The sequence below is a fragment of the Oncorhynchus clarkii genome, chromosome 20 (genome assembly GCF_045791955.1).
Source record: "Oncorhynchus clarkii lewisi isolate Uvic-CL-2024 chromosome 20, UVic_Ocla_1.0, whole genome shotgun sequence".
NCBI lineage: Eukaryota > Metazoa > Chordata > Actinopteri > Salmoniformes > Salmonidae > Oncorhynchus > Oncorhynchus clarkii.
In genome coordinates, this window is record NC_092166.1 from 48,866,205 (window position 1) to 48,883,371 (window position 17,167).

Genomic DNA, 17,167 nt, shown 5'->3' on the forward strand with positions numbered 1-17,167 from the left:
AGCCGCAGGTGCCTACCGCTACATTGAAACAAATTAACTTTACACAGCCTTTAAACGAAACATGGCTTGTAACAAAAATAAATAGGCTTTAACGAAACACGGCTTGTAACAAAAATTAAAACAGTAGCCTACCAAGACTCCTCCTGTGCACTGAAACCACTAAAGTCATCTCCTTCGGTGTCGGAGTTGAATAGCCTCAGAATTGCTTCATCCGATGTTGGATCGTTTTCATTGTCGCTCTCGTCTCTTTCATCCGGAGGCAAATACCCCGCTGAGCTCATGCTGCCCCTTCAACACGCAGCAGTCCAGCCTTTCGAAACCCGTTGATGATAGTGGATTTTTTGACAATCGCATGCGGCCTGTTTTAGTGAAGGATTTCTCCCCACTTGTCATCCAAGCCTCCCACTGAACACGGAGCGCCACCTTAAATGCACGATTTACGCTGATGTCCAGATCGATCGCCTTCAACTTGAAAGCTGCATCATATGCATTTCTCCGTGTCTTTACCATGATGAGGGTGACAAAATTACTACCGTAATCAGAATGATGGGAAGTTTGAGCGCGCTCGATTTACGTCACATTATGTGACGGTGCTGTTTTTTGGCGGCGGCATGAATCTTGCGAAAGCGGGAAAAATCCATAAATTAGCCGCGTCATTGTATAAACCGCCAGGTTCAAAGTGTGGGAATAAAGTAGCGGCTTATAGTCCAGCAATTACGGTAGTGTATGATTCATTACTCAATGATGAGAGTAAAAGAAACACCTTTGGTATTTATGAGCACAATCATACACACGGTAATGTGCGTGGAGAAAAGGTATTTGCAGAGATAAATAGACTTGATCACATACCAACATCACTTTAAAAGACAATAACAAGCAAGTACTGTACTGTCAGTTTGAAATGATATTTAATGAAGTATAACCCATTTTTAAAATCAATGTTACACAACTACTGCTACATGAGGGAACCAGCTAAAAGTTTCCCCACATCCATTAAATGGTGACCTAGCACTATTGTTCTGAAAGACAGATATTCATTGAATCACAATCGGTTGTACTGATTACTAAGAACTGGGGGGTCTGCTTTGTGATACTGAGGGGCAGGGGTGCAACTTCGATTTTAGATGTGGGGGGGACATAATATACTGTGCCTTCTGAAAGTTTTCAGACCCCTCGACTTTTTCCACATTATGTTACATTACAGGCTAATTCTAAAATGGATTAAATCAAACCATTTCCTCAGCAATCTACACACACTACCCATAACGACAAAGTGAAAACAGGTTTTTTGAAACTTTTGCAGATATATTACAAATATAAAACTGTAATACCTTATTTACATACGTATTCAGACCCTTTGCGATGAGACTCAAAATTGAGCTCAGGTGCATCCTGTTTCCATTGATCATCTTGGAGATGTTTCTACAATTTGTTTGGAGTCCACCTGTGGTAAATTCAACTGATTGGACATGACTTGGAAAGGCACGCACTTGTCTATATAAAGTCCCACAGTTGACAGTGCATGCCAGAGCAAAAACCAAGCCATGGGGTCGAAGGAATTGTCCGTAGAGCTCAGATACAGGATTGTGTCGAGGCACAGATCTGGGGAAGGGCACCAAAACATTTCATCAGCATTGAAGGTCCCCAAGAACACTGTGTTCTCCTTGAATAAGTTTATATACGGTGCGTTCAGAAAGTATTCAGACCCCTTGAATTTTTCCACATTGTTACATTTTGTCATTATTCCTATTGAAAGTGTGTGTTTGTAAATCCAAACTGAATGGTTATTGTTAAATACTTGGGTAGTCTCAACCGATGTTGCACAATTAATGAGGGCTTCCTGTAACTGACTGAGGGGAAGGTGTAAGATAACTTTTATGCAAAATGTTACTACTACTTTGAGTGAGATGTATTAATTTTTGTCGTTACAGCCTTATTCTAAAATGGATTAAATTGTTTTTCCCCCCCATCAATCCCACACAATACCCCATAATGACAAATCGAAAACAGTTTTTAAACAGTTTTTGCAAATTTATTAAAATAAAGAAATGAAATATCAGTATTCAGACCTGTAACGGCTTTCTTCGGTAGAAAGAGAGTCGGACCAAAATGCAGCGTGTAGATTGCGATCCATGTTTATTTAAACTAACGTAAAACACGAATCGATAAACACTACAAAACATGAAAACCGAAACAGCCTATCTTGTGCAAACGAACACAGTGACATTAACAAGGTTACTAAGGACAATCACCCACGACAAACTCAAAGAATATGGCTGCCTAAATATGGTTCCCAATCAGAGACAACGATAAACACCTGCCTCTGATTGAGAACCACTCCAGACAGCCATAGACTTTGCTAGATCACCCCACTAGCTACAATCCCAATACATACAGTGCCTTGCGAAAGTATTCGGCCCCCTTGAACTTTGCGACCTTTTGCCACATTTCAGGCTTCAAACATAAAGATATAAAACTGTATTTTTTGTGAAGAATCAACAACAAGTGGGACACAATCATGAAGTGGAACGACATTAATTGGATATTTCAAACTTTTTCAACAAATCAAAAACTGAAAAATTGGGCGTGCAAAATTATTCAGCCCCTTTACTTTCAAACTCTCTCCAGAAGTTCAGTGAGGATCTCTGAATGATCCAATGTTGACCTAAATGACTAATGATGATAAATACAATCCACCTGTGTGTAATCAAGTCTCCGTATAAATGCACCTGCACTGTGATAGTCTCAGAGGTCCGTTAAAAGCGCAGAGAGCATCATGAAGAACAAGGAACACACCAGGCAGGTCCGAGATACTGTTGTGAAGAAGTTTAAAGCCGGATTTGGATACAAAAAGATTTCCCAAGCTTTAAACATCCCAAGGAGCACTGTGCAAGCGACAATATTGAAATGGAAGGAGTATCAGACCACTGCAAATCTACCAAGACCTGGCCGTCCCTCTAAACTTTCAGCTCATACAAGGAGAAGACTGATCAGAGATGCAGCCAAGAGGCCCATGATCACTCTGGATGAACTGCAGAGATCTACAGCTGAGGTGGGAGACTCTGTCCATAGGACAACAATCAGTCGTATATTGCACAAATCTGGCCTTTATGGAAGAGTGGCAAGAAAGCCATTTCTTAAAGATATCCATAAAAAGTGTTGTTTAAAGTTTGCCACAAGCCACCTGGAAGACACACCAAACATGTGGAAGAAGGTGCTCTGGTCAGATGAAACCAAAATTGAACTTTTTGGCAACAATGCAAAACGTTATGTTTGGCGTAAAAGCAACACAGCTGAACACACCATCCCCACTGTCAAACATGGTGGTGGCAGCATCATGGTTTGGGCCTGCTTTTCTTCAGCAGGGACAGGGAAGATGGTTAAAATTGATGGGAAGATGGGTGGAGCCAAATACAGGACCATTCTGGAAGAAAACCTGATGGAGTCTACAAAAGACCTGAGACTGGGACGGAGATTTGTCTTCCAACAAGACAATGATCCAAAACATAAAGTAAAATCTACAATGGAATGGTTCAAAAATAAACATATCCAGGTGTTAGAATGGCCAAGTCAAAGTCCAGACCTGAATCCAATCGAGAATCTGTGGAAAGAACTGAAAACTGCTGTTCACAAATGCTCTCCATCCAACCTCACTGAGCTCGAGCTGTTTTGCAAGGAGGAATGGAAAAAAATGTCAGTCTCTCGATGTGCAAAACTGATAGAGACATACCCCAAGCGACTTACAGCTGTAATCGCAGCAAAAGGTGGCGCTACAAAGTATTAACTTAAGGGGGCTGAATAATTTTGCACGCCCAATTTCTCAGTTTTTGATTTGTTAAAAAAAGTTTGAAATATCTAATAAATGTTGTTCCTCTTCATGATTGTGTCCCACTTGTTGTTGATTCTTCACAAAAAATACAGTTTTATATCTTTATGTTTGAAGCCTGAAATGTGGCAAAAGGTCGCAAAGTTCAAGGGGGCCGAATACTTTCGCAAGGCACTGTACACACCAAAACCCCAAGACAAAACACACCACAATACAAAAACCCCATGCCACACCCTGGCCTGACCCAATACATGAAGATAAACACAAAATACTTTGACCAGGGCGTGACAAGACCCTTTACTCAGTACTTTGTTTAAGCACATTTGGCAGTGATTACAGCCTTGAGTCTTAATGTGTATGACGTTACATGCTTGGCACAACTGTACTTGGTCTCTCCAGAGATGTTCGATCGGGTTCAAGTCCGGGCTCTGGCTGGGCAACTCAAGGACATTCAGAGACTTGTCCCGAAGCCACTCCTGCATTGTCTTGGCTATGTACTTAGGGTCATTGTCCTGTTGGAAGGTGAACCTTCACCCCAGTATGAGGTTCTGAGCACTCTAGAGCAAGTTTTCATCAAGGATCACTCTGTACTTTTCTCCGTTCATCTTACCCTCAATCCTGACCAGTCTCCCAGTCCTTGTCACTGAAAAACATCCCAACAGGATGCTAACACCATCATGCTTCACCGTAGGGATGTTGCAAGGTTTCCTCCAGACGTGACCCTTGGCATTCAGGCCAAAGAATTCAATCTTGGTTTCATCAGACCAGAGAATTTTGTTTCTCATGGTCTGAGAGTCTTTAGGTGCCTTTTGGCAAACTCCAAGCGGGCTTTGATGTGCCTTTTACTGAGGAGTAGCTTCCGTCTGGCCATGCTACTGTAAAGGCCTGATTGGTGGAGTGCTGCAGAGATGGTTGTCCTTCTGGAAGTTTCTCCCATCTCCACAGAGGAACTCTAGAGCTCTGTCTGAGTGACAATCGGATTCTTGGTCACCTCCCTGACCAACTTCTTCCATTTAAGAAGGCGGCCACTCTGTTTTTGAGATGTTTCCACAATTTGTTTGGAGTCCACCTGTGGTAAATTCAACTGATTGGACATGATTTGGAAAGGCACGCACCTGTCTATATAAGGTCCCACAGTTGACAGTGCATGCCAGAGCAGAAACCAAGCCATGAGGTCGAAGGAATTGTCCGTAGAGCTCAGATACAGGATTGTGTCGAGGCACAGATTTGGGGAAGGGCACCAAATGCTGCAGAAATGTTTTGGTACCCTTCCCCAGATCTGTGCCATCGACACAATCCTGTCTCGGACTTCTACAGACAATTCCTTCGACCTCAAGGCTTGGTTTTATTCTGACATGCACTATCAATTGTGGGACCTTATATAGACAGGTGTGTGCCTTTACAAATCACGTCCAATCAATTGAATGTACCACAGGTGGACTCCATTGAAAACATCTCAAGGATGAATGGAAACAGGATGCATCTGAGCTCAATTTCAAGTCTCACAGCAAAGGGTCTGAATATTTATGTAAATAAGGTATTTCTGTTTGAAACATTTCTAAAAACCTGTTTTCGCTTTATCATTATGGGGTATTGTGTCTCGATTGATGAGGAATTTATTTGATTTGATCCGTTTTAGAATAAGGCTGTAATGTAAATTTTTTGGGAAAAAGTCAAAGGGTCTGAAAACGTTCCTATACCGTACATACATCTATATTTGTTTATCCAGTAGAATAAACACTCCTCACAGCCTACCTGACCGCTCGGAGGCATCCATCCGCATGGTCCAAAACCACAACGTTGCCTCGTTTTGTATCACATTCCAACTATAAAACTGGGGGGGGGCATGTCCCCTTTGTCCCCAGTGAAAGTTGCTGAGGTGTACTGCCACACCAAAGTGTAACCCAGTTATCTGCACCTCTCCTGACTGGTCTGCATCTACACCTCTCCTGACTGGTCTGCATCTACACCTCTCCTGACTGGTCTGCATCTACACCTCTCCTGACTGGTCTGCATCTGCACCTCTCCTGACTGGTCTGTATCTGCACCTCTCCTGACTGGTCTGCATCTACACCTCTCCTGACTGGTCTGCATCTGCACCTCTCCTGACTAGTCTGCATCTGCACCTCTCCTGACTGGCCTGCATCCTCCAATAGGCCTATAGGGTTGGACTGGGGTGCAAGATCCTGAATTAAACTTGAGGGACCCCCTAGTATTGCTTCTACACTCCCCTCATATGTATTTAGGCATTTGTAATTTGGCTCTATACTCTAGCATTTTGGATTTGAGATCAAATGTTTAATATGAGGCAACAATAAGGAATGCCACCCTTTATTTGAGGGTATTCTCATTCACATGATCTGTTTTACCATTTAGAAAGGAAAGCACTTCATGTAACTAGTCTAGTATTTGGTCCATATTCCTTGCACACAATGTAACTACATCAAGCTTGTGTCTCTAAAAACTGGTTGGGAGCATTTGAAATTTGATTAGGTTGTGTTTTGCCCGATAGTAACTGAACGGTGAGTGATGACTGGAGTAATGTTATTTCTAAGTGAGTAGATTAGATGTTTCTGAACACTTCTAGATTAATCCTGATAATGCCATGATTAAGAAAAATCATGAATGAATCATGAATAATGATGAGCGAGATGCTGTTCAGAGGCTACAACAAAAGATGCTTATCTCTCACCGTTACCAATAACAGGGAGGTTAACATTTTTTGGGGGGGTATGATCTTTGTGCCTCATTCGTGATTATCCATAATAATATAAAATGGCACATTATTTACCATTCAGTTCCTATTAGGCAAAACATAATTCAAAACAGAAACAAACCGCAAATGCATCCAACAAGCTTGTAGAGTCACAAGCTTAATGTAGTCATTGCGTGCAAGGAATATGGGACCAAATACTAAACAGTTGACTACTAATACACTATAAATCAATGTCCAAATACTTATAACTTCTTCAAATGGGGGGACTAGATACATAAATCGCTTTCATTTCGAAACAGCAAAACAGATATGTATTAAAATACCCTAAGATTATAAAGGTGACATTCTGTACCGTCGGCTAATATGAAACATTCTATCTCAAATCTAAAATGCTGGAGTAAAGAGCCAAATGAAACATTTACCCTCATTATCCAAATACATATGGAGGGGAGTGTAATATCATTTCAATAGTCCATTACACAGTGAACAGGTTTTTCTGTTAAGCAACTCAGCCCTGCACCTCTAGTGTGATACCATCAGGCTACTCAGGATGTACACATACTGCATTTTTTTAAATGTAGACACAAACAAGTAATTCATAGGTTATTGATGTGTACCATTTAACTATATGATTTCTACCTGGTAATTTCTGCCACATAGAATACAGTGCTTCCACAATTTTTATTTAACCTTTATTTTTTAACGTAGGAAAGTCAGTTAATTAAGAACAAATTCTTATTTATAATGACGGCCTTCCCCGGCCAAACCCTAACCCGGACGACGCTGGGCCAATTGTGCGCCGGAATTTGGGTAGTAAAATAGCTAACATGGTCATCTTAGCATATATACAAACATGGGAACCCCATTCCATCCTCCTCCACACAAACTACCCTGTACTGTCCCTTTAAGACCGACAAAGATGGAGACCTTCAATAAAATAATGTATGTAGGTCAAGGCCCTGCTGTTCAAACAAAAGTTACTTTAGCTCAACTTATTGATATATCCATTCATATCATACTTCTCTGGTGAATAGTCAGATTTGAACCCAGGTTTATAGTTAGCCCAAAACATCCTCTCTCCTATGCAGTGCCATGAATTCATGTGGTCCTAGAAACCTGGTTGCTATGGCACCGGACTCACACACCATCTTGTGTTTTACTGCCCAGTGCACTATCCTATTCCACTCTAGCACTGTGCAGTTAGCAGTTTGCTAGCAGATGTACTTCTGTCGTTTTCAACAAATCAGTGTCTCTCTTTTTGCTCAATTAACACGTAAGCCACAAGCTTTTAGGGTTCCGTAGGCTACTACATGGTCGAGTGACTGCATGTCAACAGCCCACACACTTGCTCAGTAGTCATAGTATATTTCCTTCTCTGACAAAGGGGTCATTAAGAAAGTGCTTTACAAGTGTTCAAAGAATTCACCCAAACCAATCTGAAGTACTGGGCTGGTGGATTACAGCTCAGTAATAGTTATAACTATTGAGTAGCTTCAGTGAGTCCAATATATTTTTAGACCAAACGTAACATATATACAGGGGAAAGAAAGAAACCGTCAATTGCACATACACCAACATGTCACAGTATCTGGTTCAATGATGATCCCTCAAAGCGTATGCATTGCACATGAAGGCCGACCCTTGCCTTTCACAATAACAGGAAACAAACTCTTCATGAATCCTAATCGGCATACAGTATAGGCAGCAGATTAGGTAGACATCAATCGCTTTTCAAATATTTCTTGTCTTAGCAGCCATTAAGAATATGCTAATTATAGGTCTACAGAAATGTTATTTACCCACCCTCACACCAGCCAGTGGCAACCTGTCATTCAGGGCAGGTGAGGCAGAGGCCCACCTGTTTTGAGCACTACATTTCTAGAAAATAAAAAATAAAACGTTCTGGGTGCTTGCCTGCTTTGCATGTTATTTAGGCATTAATACATGTCACATATTAGTTTGCAAACAATGTAAAACAAATAAAATACCAGTCAAAAGTTTGGACACACCTACTCATTCCAGGATTTCTTTATTTTGACTATTTTGTACATTGTAGAATAATAGTGAAGACATCACAACTATGAAATAACACATATGGAATCATGTAGTAAGCAAAAAAAAGTGTTAAACAAATCAACATATATTTTATATTTGAGATTATTCAAAGTAGCCACCCTTTGCCTTGATGACAGCTTTGCAACTTCTGGCATGCTCTCAACCAGGCTCACGAGGTAGTCACCGGGAATGCATTTCAATTAACAGGTGTGCCTTGTTAAAAGTTCATTTGTGGAATTTCTTTCCTTCTTAATGTGTATGAGCCAGGAAGGAGTGGTAAACAGAAGATAGCCCTATTTGGTAAAAGACCAAGTCCATATTATGGCATGAACAGCTCAAATAAGCAAAGAGACACAACTGTCCATATTTACTTTAAGACATGAAGGTCAGTCAACGCGGAAAATGTCAAGAACTTTGAAGGTTTCTTCAAGTGAGGTCACAAAAACCATAAAGCGCTATGATGAAACTGGCTCTGATGAGGATCGCCACAGGAAAGGAAGACCCAGAGTTACCTCTGCTGCAGATGATAAGTTCATTAGAGTTACCAGCCTCAGAAATTGCAGGCCAAATAAATCCGTTACAGAAACACAAGCAATGGACATTAGACTGGGGAATTCTGTCCTTTAGTCTGTTTTGAGATTTTTTTTGTGTCCAAATTTGAGATTTTTGGTTCCAACTGCAGTGTCCTAGTGAGACGCAGAGTAGGTGAACGGATGATCTCCGCATGTGTGGTACCCACTGTGACGCATAGAGGAGGAGATGTGATGGTGTGGGGGGTGCTTTGCTCGTGAAACTGTCTGTGATTTTTTTTTAATTCAAGGCACACAGCATTCTGCAGCGATTCGCCATTGCATCTGGTTTGCACTTAGTTGGACTATCATTTGCTTTTCAACAATACAATGACCTAACACACCTCCAGGCTGTGTAAGGGCTATTTGACCAAGAAGGATAGTTATTGAATGATGCATCAGATGACCTGGCCTCCACAATCACTCAACCTCAACCCAATTGAGATGGTTTGGATGACTTGGACTGCAGAGTGAAGGAAAAGCAGCCAACAAGTGCTCAGCATATGTTGGAATTACTTCAAGACTGTTGGAAAAGCATTCCAGGTGATGCTGGTTGAGAGAATGCCAAGAGTGTGCAATGCTGTCATCAAGACAAAGGGTGGCTGCAAAGGGTGGCTGCTAGGAAGAATCTAAAATCTAAAATATATTTTGATTTGTTTAACACTTTTTTGGTTGCTACATAATTCCATGTGTTATTTCATAGTTATGACGTCTTCACTATTACACTACAATGTAGGAAATAGTAAAAATAAAGAAAAACTCTTGAATGAGTAGGTGTGCCCAAACGTCTGACTGGTACTGTATATCAATGACTTAATAAAGCTGCATACAAGCATGGTCTCTTTTTTTGTTTTCTTGGGTAACGCAGCTCCAAAATGCAGGTGTTTCAGCCTAGCTCAGTGCTTTCTATGGTGATGGGGCAAGCCAGCAGAAAATACGGAGCGTTGCACCGTGATTGGCTCAGTGTTCCGTCACTCATAGGGACACTACGTCACCGCCAAGTTTAAGGGTGGACCTTGAAAATTATAGCCCCTTGAGTGCTTCCATAGAGTTACATTAGAAGTGCCCATCCAAGAAGGCTCAAGGTCATTGGCCACAGATACAATTACGTCAAATCACGTTATATCTACAGTAGCTTTGATTGGACTGATCATGTCAACATTATACTTTCAAAATCTTACCTAGCGGTCATCATCATGACTCAAGTCAACAATCTACTGGCAAATCCTTTTTAATCCTTGTCATATGAAGAGAAATAATGAAGATAAATTATAGATACAATGTATTGGTGCTCATTGGCCATTGGACATAAACATTACTCAACAAGTTGGAAATCGCAAATTCAACAATAAGTGGTTTGGAAGGAATCAGTGGCTAACTGCAAGCATTGCAAAGCAATCATTAGCCTGCTATTCAGTGGAGTGGCTGTGTGGTCCCAAGTCTAAGATTAAGGGTCTCTTTTCCTAGTTGAAAATAATAAACATTCAACATTGACCATGCTGTCAATGAAGCATGATATGTGCTGCACTCAAAACAACTGTTAACTCGGAAGTGCAAAATCTGACTTTAGTGAGTTCAAGACAATTGGGAAGTTGGGAAAAATGAGCTACGACTGGGAAAATACGTTTTGAACTTTCATTGAACTCAGAACTTGGGACTCTTTCTAGAGCTACGACCTGAAGAGCACTGACGCCATCATGATTCAACCTTTTTTTCCCAAGTTCCCAGTTGTCTTGAAAGCACCATAAATCCAGAGAATGACAGACTTTGATGACAAAGTTTTATGACAACATTTACCCACGAAGGACCGCCGCACATCCTTCCTGTTCAAGTGAGCACAGCACAACAAGGTGAGTCCAAAAATGTATTGTATGCTGCTTCATAAATTATGTAATATGCCAGGGAGATATGTATACTGTAGCTAATAAAGTAATACTAAGTGTATGTTGTGTAGTAAGCTGTTAGCAGCCCATGTGCCTCCCCCTCATAATTTGGTCTATTTTCAGCCCCTTAATTTCGCCTACTGTTCTGACTTGGTGGTGCACATGTAGCCTATAACCTGTTTTTGAGAAATGTAATCATCAAATATTGCAAGAGCTTTCATTGTCTGCTTATATGCCCACTTTATTTATCCTACAGTTCTGACTTGGTGTACAGGGAGAACACTGTAAGAACAGCCCATTTTCTGAATTCTGTCACCGTACATTTCAAAAGTGCTGATCAAATCAGACTATGTCGGTCTTAGCTCGCTCATTAATGTCTTAATTGAAATTACGGATTGCCTCTTATCCGCTCGTCGTCACCCTTATGCCATAGTTTGTACATCTCAATTGTCAGTAGAAACCACATTAGTTTAAGCAAGTCAGCCATATCAGCTATGTTTTTTTAAAGGCAGTAAATGAGGCTGAGTAAACTGTTTCGCTGCCAGACAAGGCTCCGCTGATAGCCAGGTGTAACAGTGGTATAGTGTAATTAATGTATTGTTAACATTGTTAATGTTGTGTTGTGTAGTGGCTTCCCACATGTTTTTCCCACGTGTTTTTTCCCCCCTACGAAGATTTACATGCGAAAATCGCCACTGAAACCAGCACACACACACACCAAAGTACAGTTTCAATCCATGATCCTCCACTATAATTGCAACATTGAGACAAATTATTATTGTGTCAACGTGCATAACATAGCCTCCAGGTCTTTGCAACAGACAGTAGAATTGGAGAAGGAAGGGGAATATATTCAATGTGTGTGGTGTCCGCTCACAATCTAAGTGGGGTCTACACTACAGGATGATGCCTCTGAGACAATGGGCCTGTCCATAATTGTGAAAATGTCCCATTTTATCGTGCCGATCTTGTTCAGGAAATTTCCATTTTCATTATATAAGAACTGTATGTTGGGCTTTACAAGACGACAGAGAGACAAACCATTGTAAAACAAGTTAATTAGCCAGACCCATGGCTTGATAGGGGAAAGATTGCTCTTCACTAAGGGCTCGATTCAATCCGTATTGCGGAAGAGCCGTGGTATAGAGTGATTTAAATGTAAAGGTATTTTCCGATTGAGCCGATATATGCAGTGTTTACCGTGAATGCAGTCTCTGTGACAAAGGGGGAACATTGCCTTAAATGCATATTCTCTTATTAGGGTCAAATGGTTACATATCAGTGGAGGCTCCTCAGAGGAGGAAGGGGATGACCATCCTCCTCAGTGAATTTCATAACAATACACATTTTAAGCATTTTAAAAGTTATCCTTTTTAGATAAAACTATACTAAATACAATCATGTCACCAAATAATTGATTAAAACACATGATTTTGCAAAGAAGGTCTACAGTAGCCTCAACAGCACTCTGTTGGGTAGCACCATGGTGTAGCTGGAGGACAGCTCAGGGTACATTGACTTCAATACACAAACTAGGAGGCTCATGGTTCTCAACCCCTTCCATAGACTTACACAGTAATTATGACAACTTCCAGAGGATGTCCTCCAACCTTTCAGAGCTCTCACAGTATGAACTGACATGTTGTCCACCCAATCAAATGATAGCTAGCACAGCAGTGCATAACATGTGGTGAGTAGTTGACTCAAAGAGAGAGAAAGACAGTAGTTGAATAGTTTTGAACAAATTAATTTATCCCAAACTTAAGGAGAAAGAGTGTCATTTTCACTTACTTAGCTAGCAATTGCAGCTATCTAGTTTAGCCTACTGAAACACCCTACTCAAACAAAGGGATGCTATGTTAGCTAGCTAGCTATGACTTTCCAACACAACACATGGAACTCTTCCAAGTTAAGGTATACTTTTGGTTTGACTAATGTATTGCCACCGGGGCCCACCAGTGTAACTGCTTACTGACTGTACACTGTAACATTACTGCATGATTGTAGCGGGTTTACTAACACATTAGTTCTATTAGCTATGATGACTATGACGTCACTTTAGCTAATATGGTGACAATGATGTAGGCTGTATGTAGCGGTTTGGCTTGGAAGGGTTTTTTCACCGGGTCACATACAGCTGATGTGTTATGCATTGAACTCCACATGGGGGCGAGGAGGAGATCGCATAGATGCGAGAAGGAATACAACGTGACTGCAATGAAAGTGAACTGTGTTTACTCGTGATCAGAGGTGTATTCATTCCGCCGATTCTGCTGAAAAACATTCTCTACATGGTGGCACCCATGTACTACTACACACAATCAGTCGTGGGAGAAGAAAGCATTCAATCGTGAAGAAACAAATTATCTGCAACCTGCTGACCAAATGTTATACAAACACATGATTATTGTGTAATCACTATATTCTACCAATGCTTTATTCTTTGGATCTGGTCACATGTTGAGGTGATTATTGTGGGGTGACACTTTACATAAATAGCCTTTGGTTATAATTTACTTCAAAAGCCTGCAACTATTATGTGCATTATTATGCAGTTATAATGCATTGTATAATGTAGACTATTATAATAGTCTTATATTAATCATGACTAAATAACAGCCATTTTGAGTCAGTTGAAATGTTGATACATAACAGAGACATAGGCCTAATATAGCCTGTTATACAGCTTATTATGAGACAGTATAAAGGTTAATAGCCTATATGGGTATAACAAGTTATAAAGCATTACACAAGCAGTCTTTAAGTGTTAGCATTTGTGGCTTTGAATATTCTTAGGCTAAAGGCTACCTGAGCATTAAGAGAGATCCTGTATACCAGGCTCAATTAGGCCTAATATTTACAGCTGGTCTGAGATTAACACAAAGCCACACAGGTGCAGCAGGCTAACATCATCTCCTGTAACTATGACAACACTAAATGGATTCGGAGTTGTTGAAGGTGGGAATCCGGTCAGGATGAGACTATTTAAACAATAGTTGAAATCAGTGTTTTATAGGGGAAATTATGTTACGGTTAAAATGGTGGCTTATACTTCATTTGCAGGGGATTTTTTTAATCTTCATTTGGTCATTTTACAGCATAAAATGGAGAGTCTAAATCATTGGAATAAAAAGTCGAATTAGATCATTCCCATATCATTCAAATGAAAAAATAGTTGTAATCTATCCTCAGTGTATGACCAAAGCACAATAAACCCTAGTGACTATAAATGATCCTATAATTCCAATAATGCAGCTAGCCTCGCGCTACGGCGCACCTTTGGAACGCAATTGAAATTAGAATAGGCCTAATTCTGCATTACAAAATGGCTTGCATCGACTCTCCTTGACTAAACTAAACAAATGCAACAAAAATAATGTTATTTAACATTAGGCAGGTATGTTACAAAATAATCTGATGTATGATTCCAGCACCTTTTCTATTTGAAATTATCTTAAGAATTTAAGAATGGCTTACAACACATTAGCTTTGATTTCCAACATTTTAAATTGTAACCCGATGGTTTCCCCCGATATTCATTTATACTAAGCATTTTGAGCAAATAAAACGGTAATGTCTCCCTCCACCTGATATACGCAGAATCATACCAAAATAACAAATAGGTTGACTACGACGGCCATTTCACCTACGTCCAATAGACTCATACCTTTCTGTTTCAATTTCTGGGGTGTGAGGTCGACGTTCTCTCTCCTTTCGTTCCCTCTCTTCTCGTCAGTTCCCCAACCCCTTAACTATCCCTCTTTTTATCTTCTCTAAATTGATTAGCTCTCTTCCACGGATGTTAGCTCGGCTCTCTTGTATTCCGCAGCACCAACGCAACGAAGGGACTTCATACACCAATAGCACGTTCAACATAAGCAGAACCCACAAACTACACGAACAGGCTGCAGAAACGTATACATTAACATAGTTAAATCGTTAGTCAGTTCAAATAAGAACGAAATCCGTAATGGATGCATCCAAGCATCTTCTCATCCTTGGAGACGCGCGCAGGCAGCAAACGAGACGGCGCCCGTTTGGCATAGTATTTTCGCACTCCAGCATAAGCGACAGTTTACGCACATTCCGTTGGTCTGCAGCTGAATGCCACGAAGTCAGCGTAGACCACAACATGGACCACAGAAGACCAACCAACCATTGATTATGAACGGCCATGATCAAGAAACTCATTGTAAATAACAATTTGTTCTTAACTGACTTGCTTAGTTAAATGAATATTAAGTTAAATATATATATCCCAAGACAAATGGCTGTGATGCACTAATGTCATTATGGTCTGCAATGCCGGGTGAGTGGGCTATACTCAGGTCCAGTGGATTTGAGGGAACCTAGATACATCTATGGCCGGCCACGAACTGTAGTCACAAGAGTGTAAAGTGTTTGATGTGACTAAGCCCTCTATTGATCGATTCATTGATTGATTCTGCACATTTCAGGAAAAGTTGCACCGGATTTCTCTGCAGTGTGGTGGTCTTCAGATCAGGATATTGCTGGTTCACAATTGCATCTCACAGTTAGTGAGCATATTGCCACTGGGCCTTTTGGCAAAGAATGCTATTTCACTACCCCCTGGACATTTTCAGTTGTACTATTGTGGCATAAACCTTACATATCAGACCAATCAACATTGGTTTAATGCAGTATGAAAGTTTCCTAGACATACAACACATTGTCTTTTCAATTAGGGTTTTAAAGTTTGGTACTTTATCTAAGGTTGTGGCATCATGGCATACGGCTTATTATGACAGATGGACAACAAATCGATAAAAAAACATGGACCATCTGAAAAGACATAACAGCAAATGGTTTTATGGGGACATAGCAGCCTTGGACAGCAATTATGTATATCGGGATGCCATGTGTGGCATGTGGTCCCATTAGTCTGTTCTTTGTCCTGTCTTTCTCATACTTTGGATCCTAATCTAAAAGTAATGGAGTTACTTAGTGACAATACTCCACCTTGTGTATACTTTGCTCCTTGACTGTTGTTATGGCCCTTCACATCACTCAACTTCAGCAACCGGTTGTAAAATGCACTGGATCCTGTCACTCTGTTTCCATGCATACCATTAAGATTTGTGTTGAATTATAAAACACAATACTATAGCTATTCTCAGCAATAAACTGCATGTGGAATTTGCTCTCAATCAATGTTCAAGCTGCACCCACATTAACCCATGTTAAGTTCAAATGTCGTAGCTTATACAACCACACCCCCAGCACCACTTCCCCTCACCTCCATCCCCCATCTATCTCCACAGTACAGGCTGTGGAGGTGAATATTCAAATGAAGAACCCCTCAGATATGTACCTCTCTCTCTCTCTCTCTCATTCGTTCACCCTCTCCCTCACTTTTCGACTCCTCCCCTTCCTCTCCCTGAATGCCGTAGTGAGCATAGTTCACAATTGATAGCTTTCGCTAAGAGCCGCACAGCAATGCGGTCTCTGTGCCTTTTGCCTCTCTCGTCCTCTCTCCCTCCCCCTCTCTCCATCTCTCTCTCTCCCCCTCTACCTCTCTCTCTCTATTAAATTTCCAGTCACACAGTGGTGCAGAGGATATTCCTCCTTTTCATTCTTTCTCCCTCTTCCCGTGCTCCCTTGCATTCCCCCAAGCTCCCTTGCATTCCCCCATGCTTCTTTTGAAATCTTAGTCCTCTCCCTCTCTGGCTCTCTTTCAATCCCTTCTCGCTCTCCTGTTCCTCCGTACATCTTTTTCCCCTTACAATCCTAGCGCCATTTAAAATGATTCAACACACACCACCAAAGCCCAGCCCACCCCACTCCCTACCTACCCTCTTGCCCCCCTCTCGCTACACTCTATCCTCACTGTGTCATTGCATGTGTGGCAGTGTGTGTGTGTGAGTTTGTTTGTTTGCGCATTTGCGCGTGTGTGAGTGTGTGTGCATGTTGAATGAACAAACACTCATCGCTGTATTGCTTGTGTCATCAGTGCAGAGAGGCTCTCTGACAGAAATACAGTTGAGGAGACTAATTCTGCTATTGAGAGAGAGGTGTGTATGAGCGCCATCTCCAATACAGCCAAACACATGAACTCTTAATGGTGTGTTAGGATCCACATGGTAGAGAGATAGAAAGA